This window comes from Hemitrygon akajei, unplaced genomic scaffold (genome assembly GCF_048418815.1).
Source record: "Hemitrygon akajei unplaced genomic scaffold, sHemAka1.3 Scf000050, whole genome shotgun sequence".
Classification (NCBI taxonomy): Eukaryota; Metazoa; Chordata; class Chondrichthyes; order Myliobatiformes; family Dasyatidae; genus Hemitrygon; species Hemitrygon akajei.
In genome coordinates, this window is record NW_027331936.1 from 3,516,240 (window position 1) to 3,533,060 (window position 16,821).

Genomic DNA, 16,821 nt, shown 5'->3' on the forward strand with positions numbered 1-16,821 from the left:
ATGTACGGATTGCATTTATTCAAATCTGTTTAGGATGTCACAAACAGGGTTCAACAGGGATCACTCCCTCCACAATCCCCTTGTTCATTCATCCCTCCTCACTAATTTTCCTCCAGATACTTATCCCTGCATGCGGCCTAAGCGCTACACCTACCTGTACACCCCCTCCCTCACCTCCATTCAGACACAAAACAGTACTTCCAGGTGAGGCAATACTTCACTGCGAATCTACTGAGGTCATCTATTGTGTCCGGTGCTCCCGATGCGGCCTCCTTTACATTGGTGAGACCCGCCATCAATTGGGAGACCGTTATGTTGAGCATCTACTTATCATCTGCCACAAGGGGGACTTCGCAGTGGCCAAAATTTCAATTCTGATTCCCATTCCGACGTCTCGATCAATGGCCTCCTCGTGTGCCAAGATGAGACCACCCAGAGGGTGGAGGAGCAACACCTTATATTCCATCCGGGTACCCTCCAACTTGATTGAATGGATATTGAATTCTCCTTCCACTAAACAAATCACCCCCCCTACCCACTTCTCTATTCCCCACTCTGAACTTTCATTTCTGCTCACCAGTCTATCACTTCACCCTGAGTCCCCTCTTTCCCTTTGTCCTATTGACGACGCTCCAATTCTTTCATCTCCTGCCCTTGACCCGCTCATGACTTGACTTCACCTATCACCTATCAGCTTCCAGTTCGCCATTTTCCCTTCCCCGACCTTTATATTCAGATCACTTCTCCACCCCCCATCCCTCAGTAATGAAAAAGGCTTGTGGTCCAAAATGTGGACTATTTACTCTTCTCCATAGATACTGCCTGTTGTGCTGAGTTCCTCCAGCATTGTCTGTGTGATGCTTTGGATTTCCAGCCTTTGCAAGCTTTCTACTGTTTAAGTATGATAAATACCGTAACAATTATTTGGGTTTTGTTAAGATTATACCTGTAATATGGTGTAAAATCCCGCTCGCCATACTAACACGGGTTACACAGACCAAAGAACAAACTGCCGGAGGAACTCAGTGGGTCGGGCAGCATCTGTGGAGGGAAATGGACTGTCAACATTTCGGGCCGAGACCCTCCCTCTGGACTGAGAGTCGACGGGAAATAGTCAGAGAAAAGAGGTGAGGGGTGGGGATGGGGCAAGAGCTGGGGAGTGAGTGGTGGATCCAGGTGAGGGGCAGGTGGGAAGGTGGAAGTGGTGACAGGGGTGGGAGGTGAGTGGTTGGGGCAACACGGGGCTGCAGAAATGGAATTTAATTCCATGAAGGATTAACAGAAAGGTTATAAAGTATATGGTTTAGAGATTTACCACACTGATTCCTGGAGGACGACGAAGTCTCACTGATCGTCTTCACATAAAACAGAGGCCGGCAGATGTGTGGGGACCGAGGGGATCGAGGAAATGAGGACCGGGCAGAAACATGTGGCTGAGATGGGAGAGCAGGTTCCATCATGTGGATGGTTAGAGGGGCTGAATGGCCACCTCCTCCTGTTTCTCACTTGATGTTTCAGTGAGGCAGGAGGAATGTGAATAATATTATTACTTATAAAGATAGAAGTGATTTGAATGAAACCTTTTCGGGTCTGACTTGTGTATCGGATCGGGATGGGAATCGAACCCGTAACTCCGAGATCCGAGAGGTGGAGCGATGGAGACGCCAAAGGTACCGAGGGCAAAATAAAAAATGTAGCTGGTGTAAATATGAAATAACGTGTAAAATGCGTTATCGGTATGGTTAAAATGCAATGTGTGAGGGGCGAGGAGCAGAGTCATCGGTTCAGACGGGAGACCCTCCACCCGACAAGTTTCTCGTTCCCATTTCAAACGCAGATCAGCAGCATCTGCTGTTTACGCTTCCGAGGCCCCGCCCCCGCTCTCACAGTCTCCGGATGGACGGGGTTTTCTTTCCGTTCTCTGTTGAAGCGGATCGTCGGCGTGGAGCCGGTGGACCGATTGCTGTCTGCGGGGCAAATTGATCAAGTTCCCATCGGTCAATGTTGTGGCGGGTCACTCGGGATGAACGCGACCGACAATTTCCCATCGGTGAGTACTGAAGCCGATCCCGGGGGAGGGAAACCTGATGTTGTGCAGAGAGTCCCGTTAACTTCCTCGAACTGGCGGCCTCGTCCCGCTTCCGGGATACAACCTGTCGTGGTCGGTCCGGGTTATGGGACTTCACACCGAACCGCCTGAGATGAGCCGCCGCTCAGCCCCTGGTGTTCTGGTCCCAGGAGCGGGATGAGGTGGTGATGCCCGGACTAAATCCATCCACTCAGTTGTACCTGGTGAACTTTACCTCGATCACCCGGCCCGGTATCGGATCCAAACTTCACCTGGATCGACGCCTGGGGTCGATAATTGTTTTACATATTTCCAGCACACTGAAAGCGGCCGTTCAGCCCGTTGTGTTCTTGCAGACTCGAGGGTTAAACAGAGTAATCGCACCCTCGGGAGACTCCTCCACGTGTATGAGTAGTTTCATCTTTCCCCTTTCAGACAGGACAGTGAGATCCAGATCCCTCACGTCCTCTTGGAGGACTAGGAAGTTAAATTCCATCTTCTTTCCATTGCTACGACTTGCCGAAACACTGACAGTGTTTCCCGATGTCTGGCCCTATTAATGCGAGAGTTAAGTCTTGTTCATGTTTGCCCAGCCTGTATCCCAATGTCGCAATGATATATTTCAGCAATCTCTCTTCTAAACGTTGTCTTCCTTGTGAAGTTTTGTATTGCACCTTTCTATTTAATTATTTGTTTATTTGTTTGTTTGTTTGTTTATTTATTTATTTGTTTGTTTGTTTGTTTGTTTGTTTGTTTATTTATTTATTTATTTATTTGGTTAGCTAGTTAGTTAATTAGTTAGTTATTGTTCGCTAGGAATACCAAAGGTTTAGTTGGACACAACACGTGGCAGGGTAAAAGCAACCATTTCAATTTTTGATTCACCGTTACAAAATGGCTGCAGTGTTAATCTTTGTCATAATGGAACTCATAGCATCTGATGTTGAGTTTGTTATTTCCTTTTTCAGTTATTTTCTGTGAGCCACTTCCTCTGTTTCCAGGGTAACAGCCCGTCGGAGCTGCAGCAAGTGTTGCAGTTTTTATCGCTCTGTGGTCACCGCCTCTCAGGGTAGAGACAGTGGCCTCGGGAGCAAATGTAACAGAGTGATAGGGGAGGAAAGGATGCTGTGAGCATTGACTGTGTGGGATGTATTACACCAGGGTCAGAATGAACTCAGAACTAACAAATTGTTTGGGGTGGGGTGGCATTTACAGTCTAGGGTGGCAATCAGTTACTATCTGTGCGTTAAAATGAAGATGGCGAAAATACTACAGTTGCAGGAAATTTAAAGTAAGGAGGTGAAAATACTGGAGACGCTCAGCAGATCGGCAGCATCTTGGACATTCTCAGTTCTGGAACTAGGTCTTCCACCATTTGTCCTTTCAGAGATGCAGTCTGATGTACTGAGCTCCCAGCATTTTCTACTTTATAATTTTACATTTTGTTCCTGCTGCACTGCAGGAAACATGGCAGCCAGCTGTGCTGGGCAAGATCCCACACAGCAGGTAGATTGTGATCAAATGTGCTCGGTTTAGCTGCTGGGATCAGGTTGAAGTGTATCCGCATCCTCTTTTCAGACCGGGGAAACGGCCTGAGCACCAGCTTCGGCAGAGGGTCATTAACTTCCAATTCCAGTTTAGTTTGTGAATCGGATCTGGCAGAAACTCCACAGCAAATTGTCGGCACCAAGGCGTCTTTGTATGGGTGATAATATTGGGCTGGTGACTCTGATGATATGGAACTGCCAAATACGGGCTTCAGTCCAGGTTGGTAATTCGACAGATGTGATCGGAATTTTCTCAGTCTGCAGTGAAGCTGAAATCCCGGGCGGTCGGGCATTGGTTATGGTGAAATCACCGTCTACACTGTCCAATAGGATATCATATCTGTCAAGTATTTTGGAGAGTAGTTAAGAATGAACTAGGGCGTATTGCATCTTTTTTTGAGAAAGATAGACCGGCATGGATTAGAATAGAACTAGATAAAATAGGAGAAAATACACCAGAAGATTTTATATATAAATGGGAATCTAAATGGATACGGGAAAAGAAAGAATCTCCTATATTAAAACATTTGATTGACTTATGGAATAAGATAAATGTTGATGATGAGACAAAGAAATCTTTATTAGCAAAGAGATCTTTAATTCAAAATAGACTTATTCCTTTTACAATGGATAATCAACTTTTATATAATTGGTTTCAAAAAGGGATTAGGTATATAGGAGATTGTTTTGAAGGAGGTATATTAATGTCATTTGATCAATTAAAGAATAAATATAAAGTATCAAACAACACTCTTTTTTGTTACTTCCAATTAAGGGTTTATTTAAGAGAAAAATTAGGTCAAACAATGTTATTGCCGAAATCTAATGAAATAGAAACTTTAATTCAAAAAGGAAAAACTAAAAAAATTATTTCTTGTATGTATAGCTTGATTCAAAAACAGACATTTAAACAAGGAGTCCATAAGTCAAGACAAAAATGGGAAAGTGACTTGAATATTAAAATTGAAGAAACAAATTGGTCAAGACTATGTCTTGATAGTATGACAAATACAATAAATGTCCGGTTAAGATTAGTGCAATATACTTTTTTACATCAATTATATATTACACCACAAAAAATAAATAAATTAAACCCAAATTTATCTGATCAGTGTTTCCGATGTAACCAAGAAATCGGTACTTTTTTACATTCTACTTGGTTTTGTTTTAAAATTCAACCTTTTTGGACAAATTTAAGAGTTTTATTGGAACAAATTATTGGAACACAGCTTCCACGTAATCCAATATTATTTTTATTAGGCGATATTGAAGGGATAAAATCGAAACCCAAATTGAATATGTATTAGAAAGAATTCATAAAAATTGCACTGGCTGTAGCCAAAAAGGCTATTGCAGTTACTTGGAAATCGGATTCATACTTAAGTATAGAAATTTCCAGCTGTATTCCACTTGAAAAAAATACTTATAATTTAAGAGATAAATATGAAACATTTCTGAAAATTTGGCGCCCTTATTTACAAAAGACAGGATTAAATATATAGGTGCTCCGAAGATAAAATAATTGGTTATTTGGGGAAATAAATAAATATATATACTAAAGTTATTACCAACTCCATGGAGCATGTGGGGATCTTCCGATATCCAGGCACTCTTTCTTTCTTTCTTTTTTTTTCTTTTTTTTCTATAGGGATGTTAGGGGGAGGGGCTAAGGGGAGGGGGGAAGGGTATATATATATTTTTTCTTTCTGTAATCATTTGAAAACTCAATAAAAAAAATTTTAAAAAAGAATGAACTAGGGCATTAGGTGAAGTTGGGCAGTGACGTTGTTCATCTGAACTTTGGTAAAGTCTGTAACAAGTTCCCGCATGGCAGCTGATCGGAGAGGTTCGGTCACGTGGGATTCACAGGGGGCTGGCGAGATGGATTCACACCGGGATCGAGAACAAGAAGGAGAGGGGGATGAATGTAAATGGTTCTAGCGAATGGAGGCCTGTGACGAGTGGGATATGAGTGTCAGTGTTGAGAGCTCTGTAATTTATTATTCATGCCATTGATTTGTATATGAATGTACATGGCTACACAGAGTATTATGTCCCGTTGTGTTCACCCTACTGTAGTAAATATATTATCAAGCTGGAGAGGGTGCAGAACAGATTGCTGAAGATGTTGCCTGAACTAGAGGGCCGAGTCATAGGAAGCTTTTGGCCGAGCTGGGTCTTCATTGCTGAGGAGAATTATAGGAGTTCATGAAATCAAGAGGGAACATAGATAATGTGGTTGGTCGTGGTATTTTACCCAGGTTTCAAGATTCAAAATTGTTTAATGTCATTCCAGTAACAAGTGTAAAGGAGAACAAAATAATTGTTACTCAGGACAGAAGAAAAAAACAAAATGATGGAGACCACAATAATAAACAAAACACAATACATGAAGTATGACAGTTTAAAAAGATTGATTGTATGTCCATAAAGTGATGTTAATCACAGGAGTGTCTGGACATGAGAGACTGACATTGATTCTTCTTCTGCATGTGACTTGCATGTTACACGCTTGGGCGATCATGGGTCTCCACATCCACTGATCCCTCACAGCGTCAATGATATCTCGCACACTGAGATCTGTTAGTTCTTTCACAGTGTCCATATATGTTCTTCTTTGCCTTCCTCTTCCGCGTTTCCCAGGCATACGGCCTTGCAATGTAAGACATCCTATTTCTCCCTTTCTGATGACATGCCCCGGGAATTGAAGTTCCCTCTCATTTAATGTTCTCATTAAAGATCTTTTGGTGTGGGTACGTTGGAGTACTGTCTCGTTAGCTACCCTGTCTCTATGTGATATTTTCAGCATTCTTCTAAAAAACACATTTCTGTTGCTTCTATGTTTCTTTGGAGTTCTGATGTTATAGTCCACGTTTCGGAAGCACACAGCAAGATTGACCAGATGTAACATTTTAGTAGCCTGAGCCTTGTTGTCATAGAAATATGTCTGTTGGTAAAAATGGGTTTCATTTTTTGGAAGTTGGTTTTGGCAATGGCAACTCTTTTTATTTTGTCCCGGTACCAAAGAAACCACAACCAAAGGAGTTGAATGACTTCAGACCTGTTGCCTTGACGTCGCACGTGATGAAGACCATGGAGCGGCTGATAATACAGAATCTGAGGCCACAAACCAGGCACGCCCGGGATCCTCTTCAGTTTGCGTATCAGGAGAAGGTGGGAGTGGAGGATGCTATCACGTATTTGCTGCACAAATCCCTCTCTCACCTGGATGGGGTCAGTGGTGCTGTGAGGATTACATTCCTGGACTTCTCTAGTGCCTTGAACACTATCCAGCCCAAGATCTTAAGGCACAAACTAACGGAGATGGGAGTAGACTCTCACATGGTGGATTGGATAGTGGACTACTTGACAGATAGACCTCAGTATGTGCGGTTGGGAGACTGTAGGTCTGACACGGTGGTCAGCAGCACAGGAGCGCCGCAGGGGACCGTGCTCTCTCCGGTCCTGTTCACCCTGTACACATCAGACTTTCAATATAACTCGGAGTCCTGCCATGTGCAGAAGTTCGCTGATGACACGGCCATAGTGGGGTGTGTCAGGAATGGACAGGAGGAAGAGTATAGGAAACTGATACAGGACTTTGTGATATGGTGCAACTCAAACTACCTGCGTCTCAATATCACCAAGACCAAGGAGATGGTGGTGGACTTTAGGAGATCTAGGCCTCAGATGGAGCCAGTGATCATTAATGGAGAATGTGTGGAGCAGGTTAAGACCTACAAGTATCTGGGAATGCAGTTAGACGAGAAGCTAGACTGGACTGCCAACACAGATGCCTTGTGCAGGAAGGCACAGAGTCGACTGTACTTCCTTAGAAGGTTGGCGTCATTCAATGTCTGTAGTGAGATGCTGAAGATGTTCTATAGGTCAGTTGTGGAGAGCGCCCTCTTCTTTGTGGCGGCGTGTTGGGGAGGCAGCATTAAGAAGAGGGACGCCTCACGTCTTAATAAGCTGGTAAGGAAGGCGGGCTCTGTCGTGGGCACAGATCTGGAGAGTATGACATCGGTAGCAGAGCGAAGGGCGCTGAGTAGGCTACGGTCAATCATGGAAAACCCTGAACATCCTCTGCATAGCAGAGACAGAGAAGCAGCTTCAGCGGCAGGTTGCTATCGATGCAATGCTCCTCAGACAGGATGAAGAGGTCAATACTCCCCAATGCCATTCGGCTTTACAATTTAACCGCCAGGGGTAAGATATGTTAAAGTGCCGGGGTTAGGACTGAGCTTAGGTTACCATTCAATGTATTTTAGTAAACTATTTAAGAACTTTTTAAAAGCTATTTATTAATGCTTTTTGAGATAGTGATTTAGATGCATATCATATTTATACTGAGTTAAGGACTGTATGTAATTAGTTTTGCTACAGTAAGTGTATGGGACATTGGAAAAAATGTTGAATTTCCCCATGGGGATGAATAAAGTATCTATCTATCTATCTATCTATCTATCTATCTATCTATCTATCTATCTATCTATCTATCTATCTATCTATCTATCTATCTTATTTCTACTTTACTTCTAGCATCTTGTGATATAAAGCTACCGAGGTAATTAACGCTGGTCTTTTGTTCAATCTCTTTTGTTACTGACGGGCTACTTGCAGTTGGGAGTATCCTGCTCTTTTGATATTACCACATACTTATTTTGTTTTTACAGTTAATGGTTAGACCAAAATCTGCACTTCTTTGTACTACTTTGTCCAGGAGAATTTGTAGGTCTTCTGCAGCACTTGCTATTAGAGTGGTATCGTCTGCATAACTTATATTGTTGCTGGAAACATCTCCAATTTTTATCCCATCTAGGTCTTCTGTTTCTCTGAGAATCATTTCAGTATAGATATTAAATACTTTTTGTGAGGCAACGCATCTCTGTCTAACTTCCCTTTGAATTTTAGTCCAACTGCTTAGATTATCATCATCTTTTACAGCCACCGTTTGATTACAATATGAATTTTGAAGCGGTTATTTGTCCCTTCCGTCAATGTTTAGTTAAATGAGAACTTGAAATAATTTTTCATGTTACACTTTGTCGAATGCTTTAGTGAAATCAATAAAACATAAAAAGACATAATTTTGATTTTCAATTGCCCTTTCTGAAAGCATCCGTAGTATGAAAATTGCATTCCTAGTTCCTCTATCCTCAATAAATCCATATTACAGTTCAGAAGTTTCTGGCCTTAAATTGTTTTTAATTTGACTCAGAACAATTCTCAAGAAAATCTTTGTTATGTGACTCATAAGACTGATTGTCCTATAATTTTCGCAGACAATAGTTCCAGGAATTTTAGGCAGAATTATAAATACTGATTTCAAGAGATCGTCAGGCAATACACCAGACTCATAAATGCCATTATACTCTTCAAAAAGAATATCTACTCCCAGATCTTCTAGGGCTTGTATCATTTCCACTGAAATTCCATCAGGTCCAGTGGCTTTACCTTGTTTCATGCTTTTCATTGCTTTAGTTATTTCTTCTTCGGTAATGAGGGCCAGAATTAGGGTGTTTTATATATGGGGGTTCCCTCTATTATCTCAAAGAGCTGCTCTACATACTGAATCCACCTCTCACATACTTTATCTGGATCTGTTAGGATGGATCCGTCTGCTGATTCTAGGCATCTTGTAGAGGAGGTTTTCTTAATGCCAGTAATTTCCTTAAATTTTCTGGTGCATTTCTTTGCTGTTGTTAATACGGCCATCTACTTGATTGCATTTTTTGATTCAGCCATTCTCCTTTTGCAATATTGCATAATTCTCTGGTCTGTGAGATTGATCGTATGTCCATAAAGTGACGTCAGGCACAGGAGTGTCTGGACATGTGAGACTGACATTGATTCTGTGTCCATGAAGTGACGATAGACACAGGAGTGTCTGGATATGTGAGACTGACATTGATTCTGTGTCCATGAAGTGACGATAGACACAGGAGTGTCTGGACATGTGAGACTGACATTGATTCTGTGTCCAGGAAGTGACGATAGACACAGGAGTGTCTGGCCATGTGAGACTGACATTGATTCTGTGTCCATGAAGTGACGATAGACACAGGAGTGTCTGGACATATGAGACTGACATTGATTCTGTGTCCATGAAGTGACGATAGACACAGGAGTGCCTGGCCATGTGAGACTGACATTGATTCTGTGTCCATGAAGTGACGATAGACACAGGAGTGTCTGGCCATGTGAGACTGACATTGATTCTGTGTCCACGAGTGACGATAGACACAGGAGTGTCTGGTCATGTGAGACTGACATTGATTCTGTGTCCATGAAGTGACGATAGACACAGCATTGTCTGGCCATGTGAGACTGACAACGATTCTATGTCCGTAAAGTGACATTAGGCACAGGAAAGCCTGGACCTACGGAGAATGATATTGATTGTCTGACCATAAAGTCACTTTAGGCACAGGAGTGCCTAGAACTGTCAGGAAATGTTAAACTGGTAGTGAGTGGGGTGCGGAGGGTGGGTTAGTGAGTTGAGGTGTTGATCAGGCTTACTGCTTGGGGTAAATAACTGTTTTGAGCCCGATTGCCCTGCCGTGGGTGTTACAGATCCACAATTCCTTTAAAGTAACACCAGAGTTGTAAAAAGAGTTTAGGACATATTGACCATTATAACGCAGGCTATTACGAAGAGGGGCCTGGATATTAATGCTAAAGTTGTAAAAGACACCGGGAATCCAAAACAAAAAAAAAAAAACAGATTTGTGTGCAGTTCTGGCCAGCTACTTGGGGGAAAGATGTCGATAAGCGTGAAAGAGTGCAGGGAAAATTACACGGACATTGCTAGTATTTCAGGAAATAATTATAGTGATAGGTTGAACAAGTTAGAACTCGATTACCTGGAATACAGGGGAATGATGGGGTATCCTAGCAGGATTCCAACTTTTCTATGCCATTTGCCCCTACAATTAGAGGAAGGGTCCAGGACACTAGGTTGGGAAGCCCTGCTAGAGATATAGAAATCTATGATGGTATAAATAGGGTGAATGCAGTTAGTCATTTCCCCCTCAGGTTGGGTAAAATCATGGATTTAGGGCAAAAAGAGACACATTTAAGGGTAATCTGTGGGAGAACTACTTCACTCAGAGAGTGGAGCGAATGCGGAACAAGTTCCCAGCAGATGTAAGAGATGAAGGTCCGATTGTGGTATTGGAGTGATGTTTGGGGAGGTACATGGATGAGGGAGGTTTAGCGGGCTGTGGTCTGGGTGCAGGGGGATGGAACCACACCGAACATGGCACGGACTGGATGGACTTTAACAACCCCGTGTCTGTGCTGTCAGGGCTCTGTGAATCTCAATTGAAACTTCTACACATAATCGACATTTATTGTAGACAGGTCATAGAAAACATAGAAAATAGGTGCAGGAGTAGGCCCTTCGGCCCTTCGAGTCTGCACCACCATTCAGTATGATCATAGCTGATCATCCAACTCAGAACCCTGTACTTGCTTTCTCTCCATCCCTTTAGCCACTAGGGCCATATCGAATTTATATTATATCTAACTTATAGGTCGTATCCAACACTACAATTTATTTTGGACAAGCGGCTGCACTGCTGAGAGCTCTGTAGAGCTGGAACCACATTGAGATTTACATAATGCACCTCCAAGGGGTAAAAACAACCACTGGAATTTTAGTACCACCGTTACAAAATGGCTGAATGTTCAGTTCATCTTTGTCACAATGAAACCGAGAACGTGTCACACTGAGTTTGCTATTTCCCCGCTCGGTTATCTTTGCGAGCCACTTCCTCCGTCACCAGGGCAACAGCTCACCAGAGCTGCAGAGAGTGTTGAACATGTTTATCGCTCTCTGGTTGCTGACTCTCAGCGGAGAGAGAGTGGCCTCAGATACGAGGATGTTTTCAGCATTTACTGTCCGGGATGGAATGAAGAAGATTGTAGGGATTGTATTTATGCGATTCTGTTCTGGGGGTCAAACATCTTGCAGTTAGTCATCGTCTCTGCATCAAAAGAAACAAAATGAAATCTCCTGCACTGAGTTTCCAGTGCTATATTTTCAATTTAATTTTAAAACATTTTGTTCCTGTTACCCGATGGGGAAGGTGGCTGTTAATTGACCTGGGCTACGCCGCACTCAATAAAATAATGAACTATGTTCAATGTAACTGTGGGAACAAGCTAAAATGTATCAGCACCCTCTTTGTGATCCAAGACCCATGTTTTACAGCTGATCCCCGTCCAGACAAAGGATCATCAGGCTCCAGTTCTGTCACGGGTTGGTGTGGGAGTGTAAGTTTTTGAACTGGGATTAGCTGAAACACTGCCGCATATTACCGGCAGCAAAGAGCCCTGGGAGAGTTGGTGCTTGCGATACAATCTTGGGATGGGGGCTCCAGGAATATGGAACTGTCAGTGTTTGGGCTTCGGTCCACGTTGGTGCTTTTACAGAAGCGGCTGGATGTTCCTCCTTCCGCATGAAGCAGACGTCTCCGGGGGCTGGATATTGCTAGTGTGAATCTCTCAGTGTGTGATGTGGAAACGTTGTGCGAGGCTCTCGGTGTGGGCTGTGACCCTCTGAGGTTGCATCCTGGGTTACCACACATGTCTTAACCCAGATAAAATGATTCAGGGAATCAAGCTGTCCGGGTTTATGAGCAGTTGAGCGAGTATTTCTGTTCTGTGCTCAGATGTTTGGTTCTGATGTCTCTTTGGAAGCAAAGCAGAGAATGAGTTCCCATTCCATCCCTCACAGGAAGAGGCTGTGATTAAATACGCTGTTTTGTGTTTGCACCAGTAGACATAGACCGGGGTTTCAGAATTCAATTCACATTTGGAAATTCCCCCTCACTCTCACCTGTCTATCTGCCAATGGGCAGATACTCAAACAGAAACAAAAGGATGCTGAAGATGGAACAGAACATGGAACAGTACATCACAGGGACAGGCCCTTCGGCCACAATGGTGTGCCAAACCAGCAGAAAAGTAAATCAACCCCCGCCCTCAAAATCTAGGGTTGGTGGGGGGGGGGGGTTGAAGTTAGGACGGGGGTGATTATTTACCAACTGAGTAACAAGAAGCCTGGATACATTGGGAATGGAGAGGGTGTCTGGATTAGACTGAGAGTCTGGGATCTGAGAGTGCTGCCTCAGAATAAAGAAGCATCACTTTAAAACTGAGATGAGAGACATTACTTCAGCCAAAGGTTGTTTGATCTGTGGAATTTGTCACCACAAACAGTGGTGGAGGCTATCGTTGGTATATTCATGTTCTGGATTGCTAAGTAGGTTGAGAATTATAGCAGGAAGCAAGAATATAAAAACAGAGAACCACAACTCCTCTTGACAATTCATACAAAAAAAGACTGGAAATGTTCTATTTATAGAAGAGAAAAAAAACCACTAAACTAACCTAAAACAAAAAAAAAAAGGACTGGGCAGTCCATTTGAGGACAAGATTACAAAAAAAGAAGAAAACGTCCTTCTGGTCAAATCTGAACCTTCACAGATGGAGAAAGAAAAGAAAAGAAATTGGATCGTATGAAAATATTGAATAAAAGCTGGCCAGGTTTGTTCAAATTTGAAAGATGTATCGAACGTCCGACTTCTAATTTTCTCCAATTTTAAACAAAACATAATGGAGGAGAGCCTGAAAAAAGCAGTAGGTTGATTAGGATCCTTCCAATGCAAAAAAATAGCTCTGCTACCCAATAAATTTGAAAAGGCTATCACATTTACCATCTATAGAAATATTTGAACCAGGGAAGAAAAAATCCGTCTCTGCTTCCATTTCCTTTCCATTTATTACCACAGTGTTAACAGGACTGGCTGGTTTTCTTAATATTGAGCAAGAAGCCAGCTTTCGACTTTCTTCTTTCACTTTCATCAGAAGCTTTTTCAGATCCTCCTCACTTTCAGCCATTAGAATAGTAGCACATGCATATCTGAATTTATTAATATTCTGTCTGGTAATTTTCACTGCAACATTTTGAGTCCTCTGGACCAGCATTCCTCATATGTTCAGCACATAGATTAAATCAGCTGGGTGAGGGGGCGTCACATGATGACGTAGGGTCGAGACGTTGGGAATCCAGCTCCTCCGTAAAAATTAATGAAATAAGGTTTAAATGAAGAACAGTTAATAAATACCTACTAGAAACTGTTTATAAGCAACTCAGGATTATTTTTGGATATGGCTCCTAAACCGAAACAGAAGAAAGTTACTACTTCGAAGACTGCGCAAATCGGCGGGGAAAAAGGCCTAACCGTCTCGGCGAAGCCTCGGACTCAAGTTGGATCTCCTCCCGGCGAAGTGCATGGCAGTTCTGATGATGCGGGACAGGAAGTTGCAGCAATGTCGGCGGTCTCTGAGAAGAAACGGCAAGAACAACGCATGCGCGAAGAAACAAGCATGAATGAACAGATATTAACAAAACTACAAATCCCAATTACGGCTGGAAGTGAAATTGGATGTGGATTGGAAGTAGAAACAGACTCTTTGGGAAATTCAGAGGATGAAGAAGAGGAAAAGAAGGAGGAGATTAAAGGAGACATAAGAGATATCCTGATATATATGATGAATGAATTAAAAGCTATAAGAACAGATATAAGAAGGATGCAGACTACACTCGATAATGTGGTGGAAAAACAAAAGAAGATGGATAAAGTTCTGCTATAAAGTTAAAGAAATGGAAGAAAACACTGAAAGAATATATAAGATAGAAGACAATAATCTTGCCTGGACAATAGAAAGAAAACGGATGTTGGAAAAATAGATTTGCTTGAAAACTCTAGTAGACGAAATAATATTAAAATTGTTGGTCTTATGGAAGGTACAGAGGGTGAAAATCCAATAAAATTCTTTCAAGAATGGATTCCGAAAATTTTGGAAATGAAAGATGGAAGCCAAGTAATTGAAATTGAAAGAGCACACAGAGCTTTAAGACCAAGACCTCAACAAGATCAAAATCCAAGATCAATTTTGATAAAATGCTTAAGGTACCAAGATAAAGGAATGATCTTGAAGGCAGCTACTCAAGGTGCTAAAAAGAGAAATGGGCCATTGATAATAGAAGGGAAAAGAGTTTTTTTTAAAATCCAGACATAAGTTACGATCTTCTGAAGAGGCGGAAGGAATTTAATCCAGTGAAAAAATCTTTATGGGAAAAGGGCTATAAATTTTTATTGAGCTACCCAACAAAATTGATAATTTTCCTGGATAACGAAGAAAGAAGATTTTTCGTTGACTACCGGAAAGCGGAGAAATTTGTACAAGAATTACCTGATGTCCAGGAAGAGGACTAAAGAATTATAGAAATGAAGTGGACTAATGATGAAAACTGAAATAAGGTTGGACTTGACGGACATTTATAAGGAAAACAAAATAGTTGAGTATTAATTGGGAGTAGAGACATTAATTATTTTCTTTTTTTTTCTTCACTAATATATATTTTTGCGGGGGCGCTGAAGGAGCTCCTGATCGATGGCTGCGAGTTACACATGTACAATCATGGCAATTGCCATGACCCGTAAAATGGGGGGGGGGGGTAATGTTGTGTTCTTTTTATTCGCAACATTAATGGGGGGGAGTATTTTGTTTTTTTTCCCTTATATATTAGTTACCTTTTTTCTATTTTTCTTTTTTGTCTGGATGGTTGGGGACAGACTCATAGCAACATGGAGAATTTCAAAGAGTTCCCAAGGTATTATGAATGATTAATTTACTTAGTTTTTTTAAGTTTTAATGTTAATGGACTTAATGGACCTGTGAAAAGAAAAAGAGTTTTCACATATATTAAGAAAATGAAAGGAGATACAGCTTTTTTACAAGAAACACATTTAACAGAAACAGAACATAAGAAATTAAAGAGAGATTGGGTTGGAAATGTCATTGCAGCTTCATTTAATTCAAAATCGAGAGGAGTTGCAATTTTGGTTAATAAAACTTTACCAATTAAAATACAAAATGTAGTAATTGATTCTGTGGGGAGATATGTGATAGATAGATAGATAGATAGATACTTTATTCATCCCCATGGGGAAATTCAACTTTTTTTCCAATGTCCCATACACTTGTTGTAGCAAAACTAATTACATACAATTACATACAACTCAGTAAAAAATATTATATGCATCCAAATCACTATCCCAAAAAGCATTAACAATAGCTTTTAAAAAGTTCTTAAGTCCTGGTGGTAGAATTGTAAAGCCTAATGGCATTGGGGAGTATTGACCTCCTCATCCTGTCTGAGGAGCATTGCTTCGATAGTAACCTGTCATACATTGTCAATTTTTTTCAGAATTATGGACTTTTATGAACATTTATGCACCAAATGAAAATGATGCAAAATTCATACAAGAATGTTTTTTGAACTTGACTGATGCACATGATAAAATATTAATAGGTGGAGAGTTTAATTTTTGTTTAGATCCAGTTTTGGATAGGTCAACTAAAGTTGCTACAAAATCAAAAGTAATAAAACTAACTTTATCATTAATGAAAGATTTAAACCTGATTGATATATGAGGAAAAATTAATCCATGAGAAAGTGATTATTCATTTTATTCAAATAGACATAAAACTTACTCAAGGATCGATTTTCTTTATTATCAAAAAATATTCAGTATAGAGTGAAAAGTGTGGAATATAAAGCAAGAATACTGTCAGATCATTCCCCCTTGATAATGACAATGATTATGATGGATAAGGAGGAATCGATCTATAGATGGAGATTTAATTCAATTTTATTAAAACATAAAGATTTTTGTGATTTTATGAAAAAACAGATTCAATTTTTTTGGGATACAAATTTACATTCAGTTGAGGATAAAATTATTATGGGAAGCGATGAAAGTATATTTAAGGGGTCAGATTATAAGTTATACATCTAAAATTAAGAAGGAATACATGGCAGAAATAGATCAATTGGAAAAAGATATCATAAAGTTAGAAAAAGAATCTCAATGATATATGACAGAAGAAAAACGAAGACAACTTGTTAATAAAAAACTACAATATAATACACTCCAGACATATCGTACAGAAAAAGTAATTATGAGAACTAAACAGAAATATTACGAATTAGGTGAAAGATCACATAAGATTCTTGCTTGGCAGTTGAAAACAGAACTGGCTTTTAAAACAATAAATGCAATTAGAACAAGTGTAAATAAGGTTACTTATAAGCCTTTAGAAATTAATGAAACTTTAAAATTTTTT

The 16,821-nt window shown here is 40.8% G+C and overlaps 1 protein-coding gene across 1 annotated transcript in view; it reads left to right on the forward strand.

The window, feature by feature from the left end:
- Window positions 1-1,890: 1,890 nt before the first annotated feature.
- LOC140721093 (NACHT, LRR and PYD domains-containing protein 3-like) overlaps window positions 1,891-16,821 on the forward strand; it is a 107,089-nt gene continuing 92,158 nt past the window's right edge. The window contains exon 1 of the mRNA XM_073035958.1: window positions 1,891-2,050. The gene's annotated coding sequence lies outside the window, so the exon portion shown is untranslated. The remainder of the gene's footprint in view (window positions 2,051-16,821) is intronic.